The sequence below is a fragment of the Lygodium microphyllum genome, chromosome 26 (genome assembly GCF_053477565.2).
Source record: "Lygodium microphyllum isolate KBCC chromosome 26, Lygodium_microphyllum_v1.1.10, whole genome shotgun sequence".
In the NCBI taxonomy this organism is placed as follows: Eukaryota; Viridiplantae; Streptophyta; class Polypodiopsida; order Schizaeales; family Lygodiaceae; genus Lygodium; species Lygodium microphyllum.
The window spans coordinates 9823719-9845140 of NC_141160.1; the positions used below are offsets into that span (position 1 = coordinate 9823719).

Here is a 21422-nt window from a genome sequence, read left to right on the forward strand (position 1 = left end):
CTTTGAGTGAATGTGATTGAATGAGCTCCATAGTTGCTCTAAACAAGAAGAGCTAATTGTTTGGCTAAGAATACGAATAGCCAAACTCTGCAACTCTGGAGCTTCTGCCCCGTAGTCCTCCCACCATAAAGCAGCCCCAATATTTATCCTGTCCTCTAGTGCATCCTCTGTACCAAACATCCCTAATGTTTGCCGATATACAGAGAGCTGATTTTTAATTTTGCGTTGCATTTCACGGCTGGGATAAAGCCTTGCAAGCAATGTGTTCCAAGCCTTGACCACCTCAAGGTCTCTTTCTTGCATCTTTCCTTGAAACTCAGGATCAAGCACATATGCTGCAGCATGCATAGGAGAGTCATACTCATTCCATCTACTGATGCATAACTCCTTGATCTGCTCATACCTATCTCCATTTGGTTCCAAACTCTCCAACCTCTCAATCATGCGATCCATACCTTCATAGATCTTCCCAATGCATGAATCCATGCCATCTGCAAGCCTCAACATGTGCATAATAGGATCAACCATTTGGTTGGTGCGATTAACCTCATCCCAAAAATCTCTATCAGAAACATATGCATTACATAACACAGCAGTAGCAGTGGCAACCCCATTCCAATTTTCATACTCATCACTAGCAAATAGCTCCCGAATTGCACCTTTGCAATAGTGCAATCGACCAAGCATAAGAAAGTTATATGCAAATCGTGTATCCGAGTATTTAAGAAGTTCTTTGTCACTTCTCTTGCGAAACTCAGCATGCAAGTACTGATGATTACATATAAAAGTGATAATCTTGTTGCCTTTCGCAACAAGAGATGCAATCCATGGCAAGTCTCCAATATCCTTCATCAAGTTATTCAAGCAATGCGCCATGCATGGACTAAAGGTGATATGTGGATACATTGCCATTAAAATGTTTCCTGCTGCCCTATTTGTAGGTTCACCATCTGCCACAAACTGCACTACATTTTCTGCCCCAACAGCCTGCACTGCCTCGCACCACTTGGATGCCAATACATCTGCACTCTTTCCAGTCTCTGAAGCATCATGACTACCAATGAAGTATACATCTCCACGAGAATATGCAACAACACCATGTATGGACCTATGGCGTGTGTCACTCCATCCATCTGCTATCAATGTCACTCCATTTCTTGCCCATTGATTGCGAATATTTGCTGTTGCAATCTCTATGGCCACTTTCTCCTTTTGAAGCAATGTAGTCCTGATAGTTTCTGATGAAGGGGGCTTATATGTGGGTCCACACTCTGCAATCTTTGTCACCATATTTAAAAAATAAGGTGACCTGGCTGATTTGAATGCAATATGGTCATGGTAAAAAAAACGTGCCACTGCTGCATCTGTTTCCTCTTTTTTCTTTGGTTCCCATGAAGTGTGCAATGAAACTCTGTTTAACACCACGACCCGTTGCCATTGATGGCCCACGAGAAGGCTGCGTAGCCACTAATCCTGGTTGTCTTCTGCATGAAGCACCATGCCCTGCTGGCCTTGGAGTCCACGTTGTTGGATCCACTGCTATATTTGGCGTCCTCCTGGAATGTGAATTCCCCATAGAAGTGGCTATGCGGTCAAGTAACTCCTGCCTTTTCTCAATTGATACATTGGTGCAAAAACGCACCTCTTTCCCCTCCTCATGTAGAAGATGGGCTCTCACTTTATCAGCCCCACTAGTGAGAGCATAAGGACAAAGTTTGCATTTCCAAGGGCGAGCCCCTCCACCTCTCAATGGCACCCCTGCATCTACCTCATCCCACCATGACCAAGTAGTGCTTCGACTTCCTCCAGTTGTTGACCAAGTACCTGCTGAGGATGATGAAGATCCCATAGATGTCAATGCTGCCATCTATATAGAAGTGACAAATAATCAGTAAACTGTAAACTTTAATAAAATTAGTAATTACAGAAATTTGCAACCAAGGTCCAAAGTGTACCGTGTGCCGCACGCAACGTAGGCGGGAGACTCAGAGGCAAGTGGGAGAGTCAAAGCCGAGCAGCCTGCAGGCGGAGGAGCAGGAGCAGGCGGGGCAGGTGCACGGAGTAGGCGGAGGAGCAGGAGCAGGAGTAGGCGGGGCAGGTGCACAGAGCAGGCGGAGGAGCACGAGCAGGCGGAGGAGCACGAGCAGGCGGGGCAGGCGCAGGGGACAAGCGCAGGCGCAGGGGACAGGCGTAGGGAACAGGGGACAGGGCCCAGGCGCACGCGACAGGCGCACAGGACAGAGTCCAGACGCAGGCGCAGGCGACAGAAGCAGGGGACAGACGCAGGCGACAGGCGCACGCGACAGGTGGAGGGGACAGACACAGGCGACAGGCGACAGCGGGAGGCGGGAGCGAAACGTCAACAGGACTTTTTTTTTTAAAATTAAAAATTTACATGGTTGGACTGGAACAGCCGTTCCAAACAGGAAACGGCCAGGGAACGGGATGGAACGGGCCAGGGAACGGGCTGGAACGTTTCGCCAGCGTTTCCTGGGCTCGTACCTCCCGGAACGCGTTAATCCGTTCCTATGCGCCGGAACGGGCGTTCCCTGTTTCTATGAGGGCAGCACTTGTTGTTTCTCTCACAAGACAAATACATTAGCAAAATACTTGACAAGTTTAATATGGCTGATGCTAAGCCTCTTGGTGTGCCTTTACTGCCACATACAAAGCTTAGCACAGCTGATTGCCCAAAGAATGATACAGTTGTTAGTGCTATGAAGGGCATACCGTATGCATTAGCTTGTGGATCTTTGATGTATGCTATGGTTGCAACTCGCCCTGACATTGCTCATGCAGTGGGAGTTGTTAGTAGATTCATGTCTAATCCTGGCAAGCCACATAGGAAAGCAGTGAAATGTATTTTCAAATACTAAAAAGGTACACAAGAGAAGTGTATATGCTATGGAAAGGATACACTAGAGTTACACGGATTTTGTGATTCGGACATGGTAGGAGATCTTGACAGTAGGAAATCTACTAGTGGGTACGTCTTTACTTTGGTTGGTGGGGCTATCTCTTGGTGTTCAAGGTTGCAAAAAATTATGGCACTAAGTACTACAGAGGCTGAATATATTTCAGCCACAGAAGCTTCTAAGGAAGCTATTTGGCTTGGCCGTCTAGTCAAGGATTTTGGTCTTTCTTCACGTACTCTAATGCTTGGATGTGATAGCCAAAGTGTAGTATGTTTAGCTAAGGATGTGATATTCCATGCATGTACCAAGCATAGAGATATTCAATACCACTTCATTCAACATGTCTTGAATGATGATCTTGTCATATTGACTAAGATCAAAACCCAAGATAACCCTGCAGATGTTCTTACTAAGAGTCTTGCAAGGGCTCAACATGAGCATTGCATCCAATTAGTGGGAGTTGGTTAGCTTAAAGGTATCATTTGGGCCTTTAAGTGGGGTGTAAAGTCCCTTCATCTCCATGCAAAGTTGTACGAGTGTGAACACACCCTTATTTGTACCCTAACATATAAATACATTCTTAATTCTTTGTGTACCATCACAATCCGGTACACTCATCTCTGAATTATCTCTCTCTCACTCTCAACACTATTGCTCCACTTTTAACTCACACTCCCATTGCCAATCTTCCCCTTTAATTTGTTATTGAGGGGGGCAGCTGAGCCCCTCACATTCGTTGAGTTTATCAATCTCTTGCTTCAGAGGAGCAAACCAGGAAGAATATGGCCCTACGTGCAAGTGATTTAGTTATGCTTTCTAGGTACAAAGGGAAAGGGAAAGGGAAGCAAAATGCAAATCAGCCCAAGACTAATGTTGGGCAACCTTCAAATAAGGGTAGCAATGATGCACATAAGACTAAGAAGATGGACAAGGCCACTACTGTAAAAAGGCGGGTCATTATATTGAAAAATGCAAAAAAAGGCTTGCAAAAGAGAAGAAAAAGACTCCGGTATGGCTGTCCAAGGAACATTGACCACTCCCACAACCGATGGTGATGTTTCAACCAATCTCATGGAGGAGGACTATGCGTTTCTTACATGCAGTTATGATTCTTCTATGGATGGGCCAAATTTCAATGTAAGAGAAACTCAACATACTTGGTATTTTGATAGTGGTGCATCACGACATATCACTTCTAGGAAGTGTTTGTTCTCTTTTATGCATTCAGCCCTTCTGGCAAGAAGATACCTTGTGTCAACGACACTTCTCAGGCAATTTGTGGTATCGGTGAGGTGCTGATTAGACCAGCATCAAATGGCACAGATTTCAAACATTTGGATGTGTTGTATGCCTAGAATTACCAAGAACTTGCTTTCAATATTTGCTTTTAACAAAAGTGGATTTCAGGTTATCTTTGAGGATAGCAAATGCATTGTTCATGATAGAGAGCATTATTATGCATTGAGGTTTTCTGACACTTTGTATGAATGTCTCTTTCTTTGGATGATTATGTAAAGAGATCCGATAGTGGATACACTCACTCCTGCAATGAAAAATGCAGAGTTATGGCATGCTAGATATAGATGTCAGAATTGGTGCAACAATGCAAGCGTGGACATAAGCTATAATAAACCGCTGAAACACAAGACAAAAGAGAAAGGGAAAGAAAGAACACAATACACATGAGAACTCAGATGTATGCTCAAAAAATGGAATCCATATATCAGACATGAGACTATCACATACAACAATGAGTCACTGGCTGTGCGGGCACCCGCACCAGCTCCTCTCTCCACGGAACCTCTAGGTGGTGAGCTGAACTAACTCAAGAGGAGGAGCCCAGAATATATATAGGCATAAATAATGCCATAAAATATGTCAGGTCAGCCAGCATTTAATGTTGGCCGACTAGCAGCAATAAATGCCCCAATTGCATAAAATGCTACACACTAAAAATTTCTAAAATAACTACATAAAGTGCCCAGCCATAATACATGCTCAAACTTACACATGAGTTGACATACTCTGCTAACACCCTCTCTCAGATCATGGGTGACCTGATACAATACAATGGTACAATGAGAATGAATCAGAAACCATACAACATAGAACCACCAAGTAGAACCATGGATACCCAAGCACTGGGTGATCAAGCCACCACCAAGGTGCCTCAAACAAAACCTAATGATCGTACCAACTCCTGAAAATAGAAAAGATCATAGTATAGCTCTATGTCTGTCCCAATGTCTCTCAATAGCATACATGACCATCCTGTCAAAAATACCTCTGGAGCATACATGACCATGGATTCCTTGCCTTTGGCCAAACTGCCAAAGTGTTCCCTCATGTGAGCTCCAGACGAAAGCCACCCACTCTCTATCAAAGAACCAGCCCATTATGAACCTAGATGGCAATCCTAGCTCCAGAATTTGTACCTGCCCGAACAATGCGTCAAGGATGTCCCTCTCTAGATCCTGTGTATATATATAGAAATATAGATGAAGCACGGCTGCCCCATCTCACTACCCTCTCACACTCCCTCTCTAGCACTCCCTCTCTAGCACTAGAGAGTCGTGAGAGATTACCTCATCAACACCACTAGAAAGCAATTGAGGAAGGGGCCACCAAGCTCTTCCTACAATCCGAATAAGAAAAACCCTTCCACGCCTTGGACTTCACCTTGGCCAGAGGATCTGAGTCGGAATCTAAGGCAAATGATGACTCGTCGGAGGAGTCCATATCCCACTTTGTCTTCTGCTCCTTTTTCTTCCTAGAAGCTGCTAACTCTTTGCAATCCTTCCGTAAATGGCCCTTCTTGCCACAATGGTAACACTAAGCCTTCCACTTCTTCGTCTTCGAACCCCTCTCTGAAGCTGTAAGAGCCTCACCTGAACCTCCATAATGTGACGGAAGCCGACCCTGTAGTTGCAAAGTCGCCTCATGATCAAGCAGCATATCAAGGACATATGAAGAAAACTAACAGGCGACGTAGATGTCTATGCCTGTAAAGCATTCGCCACTCCATCAAACTCCTGAGGAAGCTTATAAAGTACCATACCAACAAGATGTGCCTCTAATAAGGCAGACTACATAGTGCAAAACTGGTCCTGGATTTGGGTAATTTGAAGTAGGAATGATTGGATCATATCTTTGGTTTCAAACTTCAGTTGCTGGAGTTGGCCATAGAGAGTAACGACCCTCATGGTGAAAGGAGCCTCGTACATAAACTGCAACTTCGACCATATGTCAGAGGTACATAAACTGCAACTTCAACCATATGTCAGAAGCTGTCTTGTAAGAGGTAACCACTGGTAGGACTTCTTTGGAAATACACTGAAGTAAGGCTGAATAAGCACGAGAATCATCCGAATCCCATGTAAGCACTACTTCCTCATGGTTGTCTTCATCAAAATCAGCTGGAACAAGAGAAGGCTGTTGAGGATATACAATAGCTCCACCAACCATGTACCATAACCGCTTCTGGATAAACCAGACCTTCATCACCGCACTTCACGTGTAATAATCAGATCCATGGAGCTTGTCATCAGTGGATGTGCATGGAGGAGCCATCTGTAGAGGATTTAGAAGAGTAGAGAAAAGAAGGTATTTGAAGAGGAAACACAGCGAAAACACGAGCACAGACTGCAAAAAACAAGAGTTCATATACAATATAACCCAAAATCTGACCAAAAGAAGACAAAAGCGGCTGCAAAAAATCAACAAATCAGCAAAAACTGCCAAAAACAACAAAAACGGCCTGAAGGTATAGTCTCCCAGTCGGGAAGGAGTCAGGAACACCAAAACACAGGCTGAGTACTGCCACAAATAAGCTTGAAAAATGTTGAGAATAAAGGGCCATTGTGCCTTTTATATAGGCACGAGTGTAAGTGCACTTCTCAAGACGAAACAAACGACAGGTGTTGCAAGAGTCCTAGGTGGGCTCGACGAGTAGCAGACGGCAGCTATTGCAGAAGGCGGACTACAAAAGGCGAGTAGGAAGTGATTGTGAGATCGTGGGTGACAGTTGCTACAGGCGCAACAGGCAGCTAACACGTGGCAACAGACGGGCTGCGATTGGATCAAACAATACGCTCCAAGGCGACAACCTGCCGACGGGCACGTGGCAACTGCACGGCAAGTCAATGGACCCTGCCCCCCCCCCCCCCCCAAAACATTTTTTTTCATTTTCTTATTTCTCAAAAAACAATCAGTTTCTACCCCTCTTTCTTGACGGGGGTTCGCGCACATGATCACAGAGTGCAGATTTGTGCAATCTTGGAACGGAAAATTGGGGCTTTTCCCGGATTTGGGGATTGTGATGGAGAGCAAGACCATTTGTCTCGGAAATTGCAGAAATTTGTGATATTTTGCCTCCGACATTTGGGGCTTTTCATGTACATGCAAAAATTGGGCTGAAATTTATCCAATTTCTCGACATTGATGCACATTGGACCCCGTGCAATTTGAGGCTTAAGCTGTTTGGGAAAAATTTGTGCGCCATTTGGTCATTTTATGTACATGCAAGTTTAATTCCATGCAATTTGGACATCTAGCACTTGAAAAATTTGGAAATTTTGCTGAAATTGGTCTATTCTATGCATGTCAGAGACAATGCGGATGTCTGTTTGATACTTTGAGCACAAAAAATTTGGGGCTTTTGACCATGCATGTCAAATTTTATGCCCATGGGTGCATGTACAACAGAAATTGCAGCCAAATTTTGAGACTTCTCATGCAATGTGATGTATTTGCCCCTGAAACAGCTGTAATCAGTTGTGGAGTGCTGGAAAACCCAAGTACAAGGCAAGGCTAGTTGCCAAAGGATATGCACAAAAGGAAGGGATTGACTTCCAAGAGGTCTTTTCGCCTATTGTGAAGATGACCACTCTACCTGTGCTTTTTGCTCTCACTGTTGTTTTAGATTTAGAGTTGTATCAAAGGGATGTAAAAATAGCTTTCTTGCATGGTGACATTGATGAGGAAAACTACATGAAACAGCCCGAGGGCTTTGTAGTTCCTGGAAAAGAGCAGATGGTGTGAAAGCTAAAACACGGCCTATATGGACTAAAGCAAGCACCACGGTAGTGATACAAAAAGTTTGACACTTTTATGCTATCTCACGAGTTTACATACAGCCATGCACATCATTGCTTGTACATGGAAAAGGATACAGATGGCAGCCCCATCATACTCATTTTGTATGTGGATAATATGTTGCTAGATGGGAAAAGAAAGACTAGCTTGGATGCTCTCAAAAATCAGCTGAAATCAGCCTTCTCTATGAAAGATTTGGGGAATGTAGAGCATATTTTGGGCATGAGAATTCATAGATGCAGAAATTGTTGTTTTTATCTCAAGAAAAGTACATTGAAAAAGTACTAGACAGATTTAACATGGCTGAAGCTAAGCCTTTTGGGGTACCCTTACCTTAAACTTAGCAAAGTCAACAACCCAAAAGATGACGTGGAAGCAAATGCTATGAAAGGAGTCCCTTAAGCGAAGCTTGTGGCTCTCTTATGTATGCTATGGTTGCTACTCGTCCAGACATTGCTCATGCAATGGGAGTTGTTAGCAAGTTTATGTCAAATCCTGGCAAAACACATTGGGAGGATGTCAAGTGTATTCTTCGATACCTAAAGGGTACACAAAGAAAGTGTATTTGCTATGGGCAGGGTGCACTTAGTTTGCAAGGTTATTGTGATGCAGACATGGCAGGTGACTTGGACACTCCTAGGTCCACCAGCGGGTATGTCTTCACAGTTGCTGGTGGGGCTGTTTCTTGGTATTCCAGGTTGCAAAACATTGTTGCACTGAGTACCACTGAAGTTGAATACATATCAACTACTCAAGCTTCTAAGAAAGTTATATGGTTGAGCAAACTTACAGAGGATCTCGGCATGTCTATGGGTACTGCAGTCTTGGGATGTGATAGCCGGAGTGCTATGTATCTGCCAAAGAATGCCATGTATCATTCACGCACAAAGCATATAGATGTGTGATATCACTTCATCAGACAGATTCTAAAAGATGGTCAACTCACATTGACCAAGATCAAAACACAAGATAACCCTGCAGATGTTCTCACTAAAAGTCTAAGCAAAGCTCGGCATGAGCACTACTTACGACTAGTGGGAATTGGTTAGAGGTTCACATGGGACCTTTAAGTGGGAGGTTATTGGGATAAAGGCCCGGTTTAACCCCCGTGTATAGTACATGCACATTGTACACGTGAATGCACCCTTGCGTGCCCTAAGTATAAATACATTTTATTCTTTGTGTACCAACACATTGTTGGTACACTCTTATCGAATCGTACTTGACTCTCCTCTCTCTCTCCAACCGACACACTCTCACACTCACTCCTCGAACTTCCATCTCTCTCAACTGAGCTCCCCAAGACATCACATAGACGATTGGACGCACGCAAGGCACTCAAGAGTGGGTAAAAGAGTCAACACCACGTTGAGAGGAAAACCAACCCCTCCCAATTTTCAAAAATTTATTGAAACAAAACCACGGACACCAAGTGTCTGAGCTATATACAAAAGGGCTAATTTGCTGCAATTTTGAAAAATTAGGGTTTTTGAAATCCTAATTTCTGCAAACTCTGGGCAACAAGTTGATTTCCTTCTTTAATGCTTGGATTAAATCAAGCTAAGTAAAAAGTATTTCTTGAATGAGAGATAGATAGGAGAATATGAAGCATGTGGCTTTAATCTCAATATGAGAGCTTGTTTCAAATGAAGATAGAGGCCTCCAATATATAGGTGTGGGGCTTGGGTGCTCGAAAGTGAAAAGTAGAGGCTACAAATAACAAGTGTTTGTTGAAAATGACAAGTGTCGAAACAAGTGTGTAGGACACTTGCCTCTTCAAAATGACACATGTCCTCTTTTAGATATCACATGTCACTTTTCTAGAAAAAGAAGCTTCCAAATCTTCTACTCTAAAAATCTCTCAAACGCTTAAAATTTTGAGATAGCTACTAAAGACAAAAATTTTCCTTGCAAAATTCCAAAGCCTTGGACACGAACAAAATTTCCATTTGAGCAACTTCCAAAAATAGTAATCTCCTAAATTTTAGGAGTCGTCAAATTTAGCTTCTAGAGAGCTTCATTATATAGATTCACTGGTTCATGGTTTGTATCTTCGATCATGAGCATCTGGTTTCACTTTTTGCAACCACTCATTATATAGGCTTCTAGTCAATGTGACTATTTGAGTATAAAAGTCTTAGTCATCTGAGCTTTCTAGTCGATTTGACCACCCGACCAAACTTTTAATTTCTCTTGGGCATCTCATCAATGACGACCAAGTATAATTATAGGGCGTTTTGGCTATTGGCCACCCTTAAAAAGATGAACATTTAATCATATTTTGAAACACTTGAATAATACAAATGCCCTTTCAAAGTACATGAGCATCATATTAATTTGGAATCATTGAGCCGATATGTCTTGGTAACAATTAATATACAAAATGTTTGTTACAACGGTTTTTCTGGAGAAACCCCTTACCGAGATTGAGATAATAGAAGTATTGAGACAAGAGAGAGAATTTGAAGCTCAAATATAGAAGGTCACAAGAGTGCAAGAGGATGAATTAGCTATTATATTTCTAGGTCTAGAGAAGGCCAAATCAATGAAAATCAGTGCTCAACTGAAGCCAACATTTTGGGAGTAACTCATTAGTTTATTGAATGAGTTTAAAGATGTATTCACCTAGGATTACCAAAAAAATAAAGTCCGAGATTCTCCTAGCACCAAATTTCCGCACAATATTTTTCCGGGCATATTTCTGGTGCAGACGAGCAAAGAATTGATGGGATTGACAGTTATTATCGTATTTAAGGTTCGAGAAGTTTAAGCCAATCTTGAAGGCGAGTTTATATCAAAGGAGTTTGATAGGCTTTGTAAGCAACATGGAATCAAGATGGAGTTCTCTCATATGGACACACTAATGGAGAATGGTGTTTTAGAGCAACAAAATGGAACTATGTTGGAGATGGCCCTTTCAATACTTGAGCATTGAGAGATTCCTCACACCCTCTAAGCTAAAGCAAATTATTCTGTGGTTCATATCTACAACAAGTCACCAACTATAGTTTTGCCTGACATGACTCCCTGTTAGATCTTCTTTGGTAGGAAGTCTTATGTTTCCCACATTCGCACCTTTGGATGCAATGCCTATGTATATGTAGATAAGAAACACACAAGCAACTCGACACCAAGTCCAAGCGTTGTTGCAAGATGCCCTATTAGCAATCATCATGAACGTGAAACACTACCTGAGAAGGCCAAAGCAATAGATTGGTTGTAGCAAGAACCCTCAACGAATAAAAGAAATCCTAATCATCCCAAGAAGGGTGTGGATAGAACCAGTAGAGACATTGATCCTATCTAATGAATATCAAGGGGAACCCTCCAAGATTGCATCAACAAAGGGTCTATCTCTATGAACAATATGTCTAAATGCATTGTAAATCTCACCCAAGTAGGGGATGAAATACTCATCAAGGCAAGGGAATAATATGGTGATGCCAATGCCATCTTCGAGAAAAGAGTAATCCTTGCCTTCAATTCACTTATCAAAACAAGATACCAAGGACCTCACATCAAGCATTGGTAACAAAGTGTTGCCTTCACTTGCCCAAAGAAACCAAACTATATCATAGAGCACCCCTTCCCAAGAGATACCACTTGAGCAATCCTAGTTGAGGAGCCAATAAAGATTTACCTAGATGAAGTCTTTTACATTGTGCAAAGGAGGATGATCTCTATCTAATGGCAAGCCAAAAACAATGCATCAAGGGCCATCATTCTATCCCTAAGGACAAGCTCTATGTCTAAAGCAAAGGGGATAGGCAAGAAAACATCGCCTAAGGATATGTGGGGGGCTACATTGGAACCTCCTAGTGTTGGCAGGTGACCATCTGCTATATCGTAAGCCTCATTCACTCTTTCAATTTGATGTGCTATAGCATCTTTAGACCGCATGCACACGTAAACCCTAAAGTCTAAATCCAATGTCTATGGGGAAGGGAAGATTGAAGAAAAGGAGGAAGCTTGGGTGAGAAAGTAGCAAAGAGCAATCACTACAAAAGAGGAGATGCAAAGGATGTCTTTGCCGTTTGGACAAAAGGGAGCTATCAAAATGAGACAATACAAAAAAAAATGATAGGCGGCGACAAGGAGGAGGAGGTAAGCAAGGAGTGCAAGGCTAGCACACTAAAAGGGTGATGAAGTTGTTGAACCGTGCTATCACAAAGTTGTTGAAGAGCGAATGGGTGACAAGGGCAGCCACTACAAAAGAGAAGATGCAAAGGATGTCTTTGCAGTTTGGACAAAAGGGAGCTATCAAAATGAGACAATACAAAAAAAATGGTAGCCGGCGACAAGGAGGAGGAGATAAGCAAGGAGTGCAAGGCCAGCACACTAAAAGGGTGATGAAGCTGTTGGACAGCGCTATCACAAAGTTGTTGAAGAGCGAATAGGTGACAAGGGAAGGTATTAAGGGCAAGTAGATGGCAAGCCTCTAGCAACACTTAGCTAGATGGCAAGGGAAATAGAGTGTTGAGCTAACACATGCTTTACGGCTGATTAGCATCTTTAAACAGCCCCAAACATGCTAAATTAATGAAAAACACAAATTTGGTGCACAATTCAAGAGAGTTGCAGTGGTCCCCCAAAACCCTAATTTTTTGGGGCACCCTTCAATATCTATAAATAGACAAGTTGCCCACCATTCAGCCTCGTCCTTTTGTGCAGGTTTCTCACTCTACTGTGTAAATTTCAGCCATCAACCACCCACCATCTGTTGTCCAACCATCACCGACTACATCCCATAACTATCTAGGCGACCTGTTTTTAGCCATTGCCCTACTATTTGGAGGTCTCCATCTGCTACATCATCATAGCACCTGATCAACCTGTGTTTTCAACATCTAGTGTCAGGTGACAAGCTGTTGCCATCTCTCCCATTGGGTGACTACTACAATACCTACATTTTTGTTGTCCAACAAGCCATCTACATCAACAAACACCTCTCATCATAGAAACAAGAAACGGCCGGAACAGTCCCCCCCACACACCGAAACACCGTCCCCCCGACACGAAACCGTCACGTTCTGCATTCCGAAACTACAAAACGTTCCCTGTCCGAAACGAGACAGGAAACGCCACGTGGCATTCCACTTACCCTCCTATGTGCACCTTGTTTCGCCCAATCTGCTCCCGCCCGAGCCCGCCTCCGATTTGCTACCCCGTTGCTCCAACCTCCTGGTCTGCTCCGGCCTCCCATCCGCCTGCAGCAGCCTCACCTCATCTCTCTTCCTTCTTCTCCAAGTTGCAACCTCCCTCTTCCTTCTTCTTCTACTTCCCTCTTCTCTCTCTTCTAAGTTCTCCATTCTTCTCCTCTTCTCTTCTTCCTTCTCCCTTCTCTCATTTTCCCTTCTCTCTTCTAAGTGCTAAGTTCTCAACTTCTCCCTAGACCCTCGCTCTTGACTCTTGAACCTTCTCCCTTCTCTCGAGTTCTCCCTTCTCTTGAGCCATTTTTATTTCAATTTTTAGCCTGAAATGGCTTCATCTTCCCACCCCGCTCGTCATGCCGGTGGTCAAGGAAGAAGGTCCGATGATTAGTCATGGTGGAAAGAAGTAAATGTTGACTACCCATTGAGTGGTGGAGGATCTTGACCATGGGCTTGCAAGCTTTGCCCATACAAGCGAACTAGTGAAGCAAACAAGATAATCCGTTGAACCAAGCATTTCTATTTTGAATTTTTATTTATTTTAATTTTTCAAAGTTATTTAAATATTAGAATATGGAAAACCAATTGCCACTTGTTCTATTTTATGCATAATTAGATCCAAGCTCAATTCTTATATGAGCCAAATTCAGAGGTACAATTTTCTCCTAATGTGACCTTGGAGAAGCAAAGGGAGCTTCGTGACCATGTAGCAGGTCAACAAGCTTATCTTACATCTAGACCACGACATGTTGCAATTAACCCTGCAACTTTTGTGACACCATCCCCATCAGATGTGTCTAGAGCAGGATCGGTATCAAGAAGTGCTATCTCCACACCTACTGCAGACATTGCATCGGCCATGGCATTAACAACGCCACATGTTGCACGTAGATAAAGCACACTTGATGCTAGTTGCGATCCCAAGAAGAAGGAAGAGGTGAATATATCAATGGCATGTTTTTTTTATCATGACCACATTCAATTTCGTACAACCAAATCAGAGTATTTTAAATTGATGTGCAAGAAGATCGATGAGTATGGCCCTTTGTATGTACCTTCATCATCAGAGACCTTACGCACCACTTTGCTCGACAAGGAAAAGCGCCTTGTTGAGCAAGCAATGACTAGAAAGAGCCTGTGGGCTAAAAATGGAGTGTTAATGGTTGGAGTGATACATGCAAGCGATCCATTCATGGTATGGTTGCTTATTCTCGTAGGGAAATGTATTTCATATTTTCACATGATGCATTGGGGACAAGAAAGTCGGCAAATGTACTTGCAACAGAGTGGGTTACAAGTATTGAGCTTATTGGCCCAGAACATGTGGGATTTGTTGTAGATGAAGAGCCCATAAATAGGGCAACAGGTACTATTATCCAAGGATATTATCCGCATATCACAGTTTCATATTGTATAGCTCATTGCTTGAATAACCTACTAAAGAATATTGGTAACCTGTCATGGATTGCACTTGTCATAGAGCAAGGAGCTCAAATGGTTAGCTTTGTTTTGAATCACCAATTTCTTTGCCATCAATTCTCTTTGCAATCAAAGAAAACACTTTTAAAATACTCTGATACCAGATTTGCCTTTAACTTCTTGATGCTCGGCAGATTAAGAGAATGCAGTGGTACCTTGAGGCAGTTATTTCTTAGTGATGAGTTTACCTCATCAACATTGACAGATACTCCTATAGGTATCTTATGCTTGGAGAAAGCAAATAACTCCACTTTTTGGGATGATGTAAAGCGGATAGATGCTATGATATCACCTATTGTGCATTTATTGAGGGTTATGGATGCTATACAACCTTGCATTGACAAGGTATATGAGGCTATGGATAGGCTAAATGAAAAGCTGCATGAGTTGGCACCAAATGATGAGGAATATGAGTAGATACAACATTCAGTTGCCATTTAGTTCCAAGGCAAGGGTCAAGAGAATGGCATTGAGGTTATGGATACATGGAGACTTATATTGTCTCGTCTAGCGCCTAATCATGACACTAGACAAAAGATCAAAGACCAGCTTTTATATTATAAGACCTTGCAAGGTTCTTTTGGTTGTGGAGATGCACACGAAGATCGCCTTAAGATTGGGGCAGCTTTGTGGTGGGAGGACTATGGTTCGAACGATCCTGAGTTGCAGCAACTAGCCGTCCGTATTTTGAGTCAGTCAGTAAGCTCCTCTTGTTTGGAGCAATTGTGGATGGAGTACATGCGCTCAAATTGCTCAAAGAAGAACAATTGTCTTGGTGTGGAGAGAGCAAACGATCTAGTATTCGTTAGAGCTAATTTGAGGATGTTATCGAGCTGTATGACAACAAAGTCCAATCCATTCACAGAGTGGGAGATGTAGCAAGAAGAGGAGACACATGCTGATGTTGAGGGAGATGCATAGTTCATGGTACACATGATGATGAGACTGGCACTTCAGGAGTAGCTAGAGCAGCCTCAGATCATGATGATGATCTTTGATTTAGTTTGCTTATCATAAGTCTCATGATACATGACACATGTACATTGTATATGATATTATGATCATTGATGACACTGTGACACTTGGGCCGTTGTGCCATGCCGACATTATATTTGTACTTACAATTTTGCACTTGCCCTTTGGGCTATTTTGGCATGCCACATTTTGCTTCAATCTAAAGATTAGACTTCATATTTGTAGTCTTTTTTGGAGCAATGAACATATTCTTTCAAAGATTAGACTTCATATTTGTAGTCGTTTAGTTCATTGTTCATTATTTTATGGCATATGTATTATGCATTTTATAATTGAATAGCTTAACTCTTGAGCCTTGTAAGTTGTAATTCAAGTTCTAATGAGTAGTTTTAGAATGATGCATGATATCTTTAAAGTTAAAACTTAAAATGATTTGTCCTTGTGGGTTATATACCTTGGTTTTAACACTCCACATGGATTATGAGTGAAATATTAAATTTTTTGCATGAATTTTAATTTTCTAAATGTTGTTTCCATTCCCACGTCCCCGTTTCCTAGGTTTGGCATCCCCATCCCCGTTCCCCATTTCATGTTTCTATGCCTCTCATGTTGTTGCCTGACAATTCTCGACCTCGACTAATTAGTGTTCAGCCTTCCTCTCATGGTATACTACTGCGTTTACTAGATTTCAGCCTCTGACTCCTATGTTTTGGTGACCAACCTGCTGCCATTATTCAGCACTCTCTCATCTCCAACAAGTGATTACTGCACTTGGGATCCGTCTCCAATGGACATCACTCTCCGACACTACATTGCTCTGCCCTTCGGCATTCTATATACTCAATACATTCATTTACAACATTCATTCACTTCAAAGTTTCTTCTCTCTATTTTTGAAATTTGAGTTTTACGTTAGCGTTTTGCATTTTGTGTTTAGAGTTTGAGTTTTGCTTGTCTCTATCTAAGTCTTTGTGTTTCAATCTTGGTCATACATGCTATATTTTCTTAGTTCAAACCCTAGCATATCCTCACATGGTATCAGAGCCGGTGCTCTAATCTACTCGCATCTTCATTCCAAAACCTTGAATTACGTTCCACTTCCACTCAAAGCACACTAGGGGTTAAATCTTCCATCTCCGCTCCTACCACTCTCTTTATCCATCCCACCATCTACCTACCCTCCATTTACTCCATCTCTTGGTGCATCGTTAAGGGGAATGCCACCCTTTAACACTATATCTTCCACACACCCCCACTTTACCACATCCTTACGCCATGGGACGGCTCTGATGGGCATCCCCCTCACTACCCTCAAACACTCACAAATCCCCCCCACACAACCTTTCAAACACAAGGATATCCATTCTTTGCTTATGGATTGTCATCTCACATCCCTTGAGTCACTTCTATGCAAGGATTTCCATCCTTTGCTCCCCCTATCCCTATCCCTCCACCTTGGGCTCCACAAGCTGTTACCATGCCCATACCCAGTCCGCCCTTGCCCACATTTGGATCCACTATGCACATTTCTCATATGCATAGTGGGCACTTTGGGATTCCTTCCCAAGTGTACTCTACTCTCCCACCCTTTTCCCCCTATTCACCCTACCCCCATTGCATGCCTTCTCCATCTACTAATACTACCACTATAAAAATGTCGGATCTAGAGCATGGCTATGGAGGTTGAAAGAGAGAGAGAGTGAGCTCATGAGGTAACAAACATCAAGATCGGATGTCACACAAGTGAATTAGTTTCCAAGATGGAAGCTTGCTTGCCACCATTGGATCGTCAGTGTCTAAGGATGATATGATTGCAGTGACTTTAAATGAACTTGGCAAAGAATATAAAGCATTTGATACGTCTATTTCTGTGAGAGATGAATCCCTTGATTGAGATGAGCTAATTGCTTTGCTACTGCATGAGAAAGTTAAGCTTGGGTTGAATACAAGTTCTAGTACGTCTCAAAGGAGAGACATTGTTCTTTACTCTAGCCAACGTGGTAGAGGCGACAGAGGCCATGGCTCTTTTCGAGGTCAAGAAGACACTCGAAATGCTTATGAACAACATCAGCAGAATGCCTAGCATGGCACAAATACATAGGGCCAGCGTAGATCTGGCAGCTTTAGAGACAGGGGAAGATCACCCCATGGTAGAGGTGGTGGATCTGGTTCATAGCAATCAAATGATCAGTCAAACAGAGATAAAAATTGTCATTACTGCGACAGATATGGACACATTGCAAAGGATTGTTACAAAAAGCAGGAGATATGAAGGCAAAGAACAAATAGCATGGGCACTATGCATCTTCTAACAGTGCTCATGATGAGCAGATTGACAAATTGTTTTCCATGCAGTATGTGTCCAAGAATGCATCTAAGCAGAACAGAGATGAGAGATAGTATATTGATTCAAGGGCTTCAAATCATATGACACCCCATGGAGAATGGTTTGATGAGATGGTTACAAGTTCACATGGTTATGTGTGTACTAGGGATAACACCCAACATGACATTCAGCACACAGGAATTGTTCCGTTGTTGATGCCTAATGGCAAGAAAAAGAGTCTGCATGATGTATACCTACAATAACCAAGAATCTTTTGTGAATTGGACAGATGGCAGAACAGAATCTACAAGTGAGATTTAATAGAGATGGATGCTTTGTTGAAGAATATGATAATGGCTGCAAATTGATTGCTAGAGGCCAAAGAGATGGCAGAATGTTTACTCTTGATGCGTCAATTCCAGAATTGAATGCAGCCATATTTGCACATGATAACGGTGCTATACGGAATGTTAAGATATGGCAAAAGCGGATTGGCCATGTGAATGTACAAAAGCTGAAATCTATATAGCAGAAGGAGATTGTGCTTGGACTGCCTAAGTTCAAGTATCATAACTTTGGACATATATGTGATGCATGTCGGTTTGGAAAGCAGACACGGTTTCCATTTATGAGACATGTACGTAATAGCTCATGACCCTTGCAGTTGGTACATTCAAATGTATGGGGTCCATCTAGGTGATGGGTCACCTACAGTAAGTCCTTGGTTAGGACACTTACAGAGTCGTACTCCTACGTCCACTGACACAGATATGTCAGTAAGGGAGAGATTGGATAAGGGAAAAGAAAAGATGCTTGAGGATGTGACAGGTCCACTTACAGCAAGTTATGAGTCATCTAACAACGATTGTTTAGATAGTGAGTTTGGCATTCCGCCTATTATGACGCCTGGATCAAGGCAGTCATTATATACCGCCTCATGAGAGGCAAGCTCATAAGTGAGCCACAGTTACGAAGATCTCAGAGAGTCAAAAAACCAGTTGATAAGTTTACATACACTGGTTATTCAGCCCGCCATTATGCATATATGGCTAGTGTGACAGGTTACAAAGAACCTACAAAGTTTGATGATGCAGTTACAGATGATAACTAGTGTGCTGCCATGGATGAGGAGTATGCAGCCCTGGCTGAAAATGAGATATGGGAATTGGTTGAGTTGCCTAAAGGCAAAGTCCCCATTGGCTGCAAATGGATATACAAGGTTAAGTGCAAGTCAGATGGTTCGTTAGAACGCTATAAGACTAGGCTGGTTGCAAAAGGATATGCACAGCAATATGGCCTTAACTATGAGAAGACTTTCAATCCAGTGGCCAAAATAGCAACACTCAGAACTGTCATTGCTTTGGTAGCATGCAAAGGCTGAAAATTATAGCAAATGGATGTCAAGAATGCTTTTTTGAACAGTGATTTGGTTGAGGAAATATATATGGAGCAGCCCGAAGGCTATGTTCAACCGGACTTTCCTACACATATATGTAAGCTGAAAAAGACTTTATATGGACTGAAACAGGCACCTAGAGCATCGAATGCTTGGATCAGCAGTTATTTACAGCAACATGGATTTAGATTGGGTAATGCAGATCGCAGTCTATTTACAAAGAAGACAGATAATGGATATGTGTTTCTAGTGGTTTATGTAGATGATCTTATTATCACTGGAGATGATGAAGAGGGCATTGCTGAAATTAAATCATATTTACAGGCTGAATTCAAAGTCAAAGACCTTGGTGAACTAAAGTATTTTCTTGGAATTAAGATAGTCTCTACGCCTCCAGGTATATGGCTGCTACAGAAGCAGTATGCTCATGATATGTTACAGAAGTATGGTATGGCTGAATGCAAACCTATGGAGACACCTCTTGATCAGAATGTCAAGCTGCAGATTGATGTTGGAAATGACATAGAGAATGTGACCATGTATCGACAGATGGTGGGCAGCTTGATATACTTGACTATTACCCGTCTTGACTTATGTTATGCAGTAGGGCTGATTAGTCAATTCATACAGAAGCCTCGCAAACCACATTTAGATGTGGTCAAGAGAATTGTGAGATATGTAAAAGGTACTACAGATTATGGGTTGTTTTATGCATATGGAAAATCCCTTGGCTTGACAGGGTTTACTGATGCTGATTGGGCTGGTTGTGCCTATGATAGGAGGTCAACCAGTGGTTATGCATTTGGATTGGGCAGCAGTATGATCAATTGGCAGAGTAAGAAACAACCTACCGTTGCATTGTCTAGTACAGAAGCCGAGTACAGAGGAGCTGCCTTAGTAGCTTGCGAAGCAGTTTGGTTGATGAAACTGCTAAAAGACTTTGGAATACAGCTCGAAAGCAGAGTGAGATTGCATTGTGATAACCTCAGTAGTGTTATGTTGGCTAGCAATCCTGTCTACCATGCTAGGTCCAAACATATTGAGGTTCACTAGCCTTTCATCAGAGAAATGATTCTTATAGGATAGATTGACTTGATTCATGTGAAGACTGAAGACCAGGTAGCATACATATTTACCAAGTCTCTTGGTAAAGAAAAGTTCATATACTTCAGACAACTACTTAGAGTTTATCGGATGGTTTGAGCTTGAGAGGGAGTGTTAGAATATCAAGCTCCCGTTACTCTTCAGTCAGTCTATATTTATGTGTGTGACCGACATTAGCTAGATATAGCTATACACGTGTGTGACATTCAATAAGTCGGTGTAGTCAGTGACTTAATCACAGTTAGACTTGGTTAGTCATATCTATGTGTGTAGCTCTCTTTCAGTTAGTATGATGGAAGAACAATGGAAGAACAACAACAATGAGCTGAGACTGATCTTCCGCTCCACTCTGTCTCTCTTCCTCTTCCAACAAGGACAAGGCCAAGCTCCAATCTAGTGAGGACCCTTCCAAGGAGCCAGCCAACTAGTTAGCTTCCTAGAAGAGTATTTCAAGTGTGACAAGTAGTCATAAAGTTACCAATGTCCTCAATTGAGCTAGAAGGACAAGGGCTCAAATGGGGAAAAGTTACACCAATTCATTGTGTCACTTGAGCAATGATAACAAAGGTACAAAATCCTCAAGATCTATACGTTACAGTTTGAGTCTAGTCCTAAGAATAGCCACAAATCTGAGGGCAGCAACTAAGAGCTTCTGTCCTTTTATGTATCTCCCTTGCATAACTACCCACAAGGAGCAGAAAATGGTAGTGTAACATTGACATCAAAGTGAAGGTGTTGCTAGGTGTTTCTCATATTATCAAACAAATATTGCCATTATGCACGAATTCCTTGCCAGTAGTAGTCAGCAAGAACTTAGTTAATAGCAAGTATGTATGTTTGTTGGGTTATACATGTGGAATTTGAATGTCTTGCAATCATATAAGTTGATTTGCACATTGAAAAGTATCAAGTGAGAAGATACTAAGTTGAGAGTAGGACAACTGCTTTTTTTGAACTGCTGATGTGGAGGGATAAGCTGAGAT

The 21422-nt window shown here is 42.2% G+C and overlaps 1 protein-coding gene across 1 annotated transcript in view; it reads right to left on the reverse strand.

The window, feature by feature from the left end:
* Window positions 1–21422, reverse strand: part of LOC148012989 (metal transporter Nramp3.2-like) — a 39077-nt gene that overhangs the window by 15054 nt on the left and 2601 nt on the right. The gene's annotated exons all lie outside the window — the stretch shown is intronic.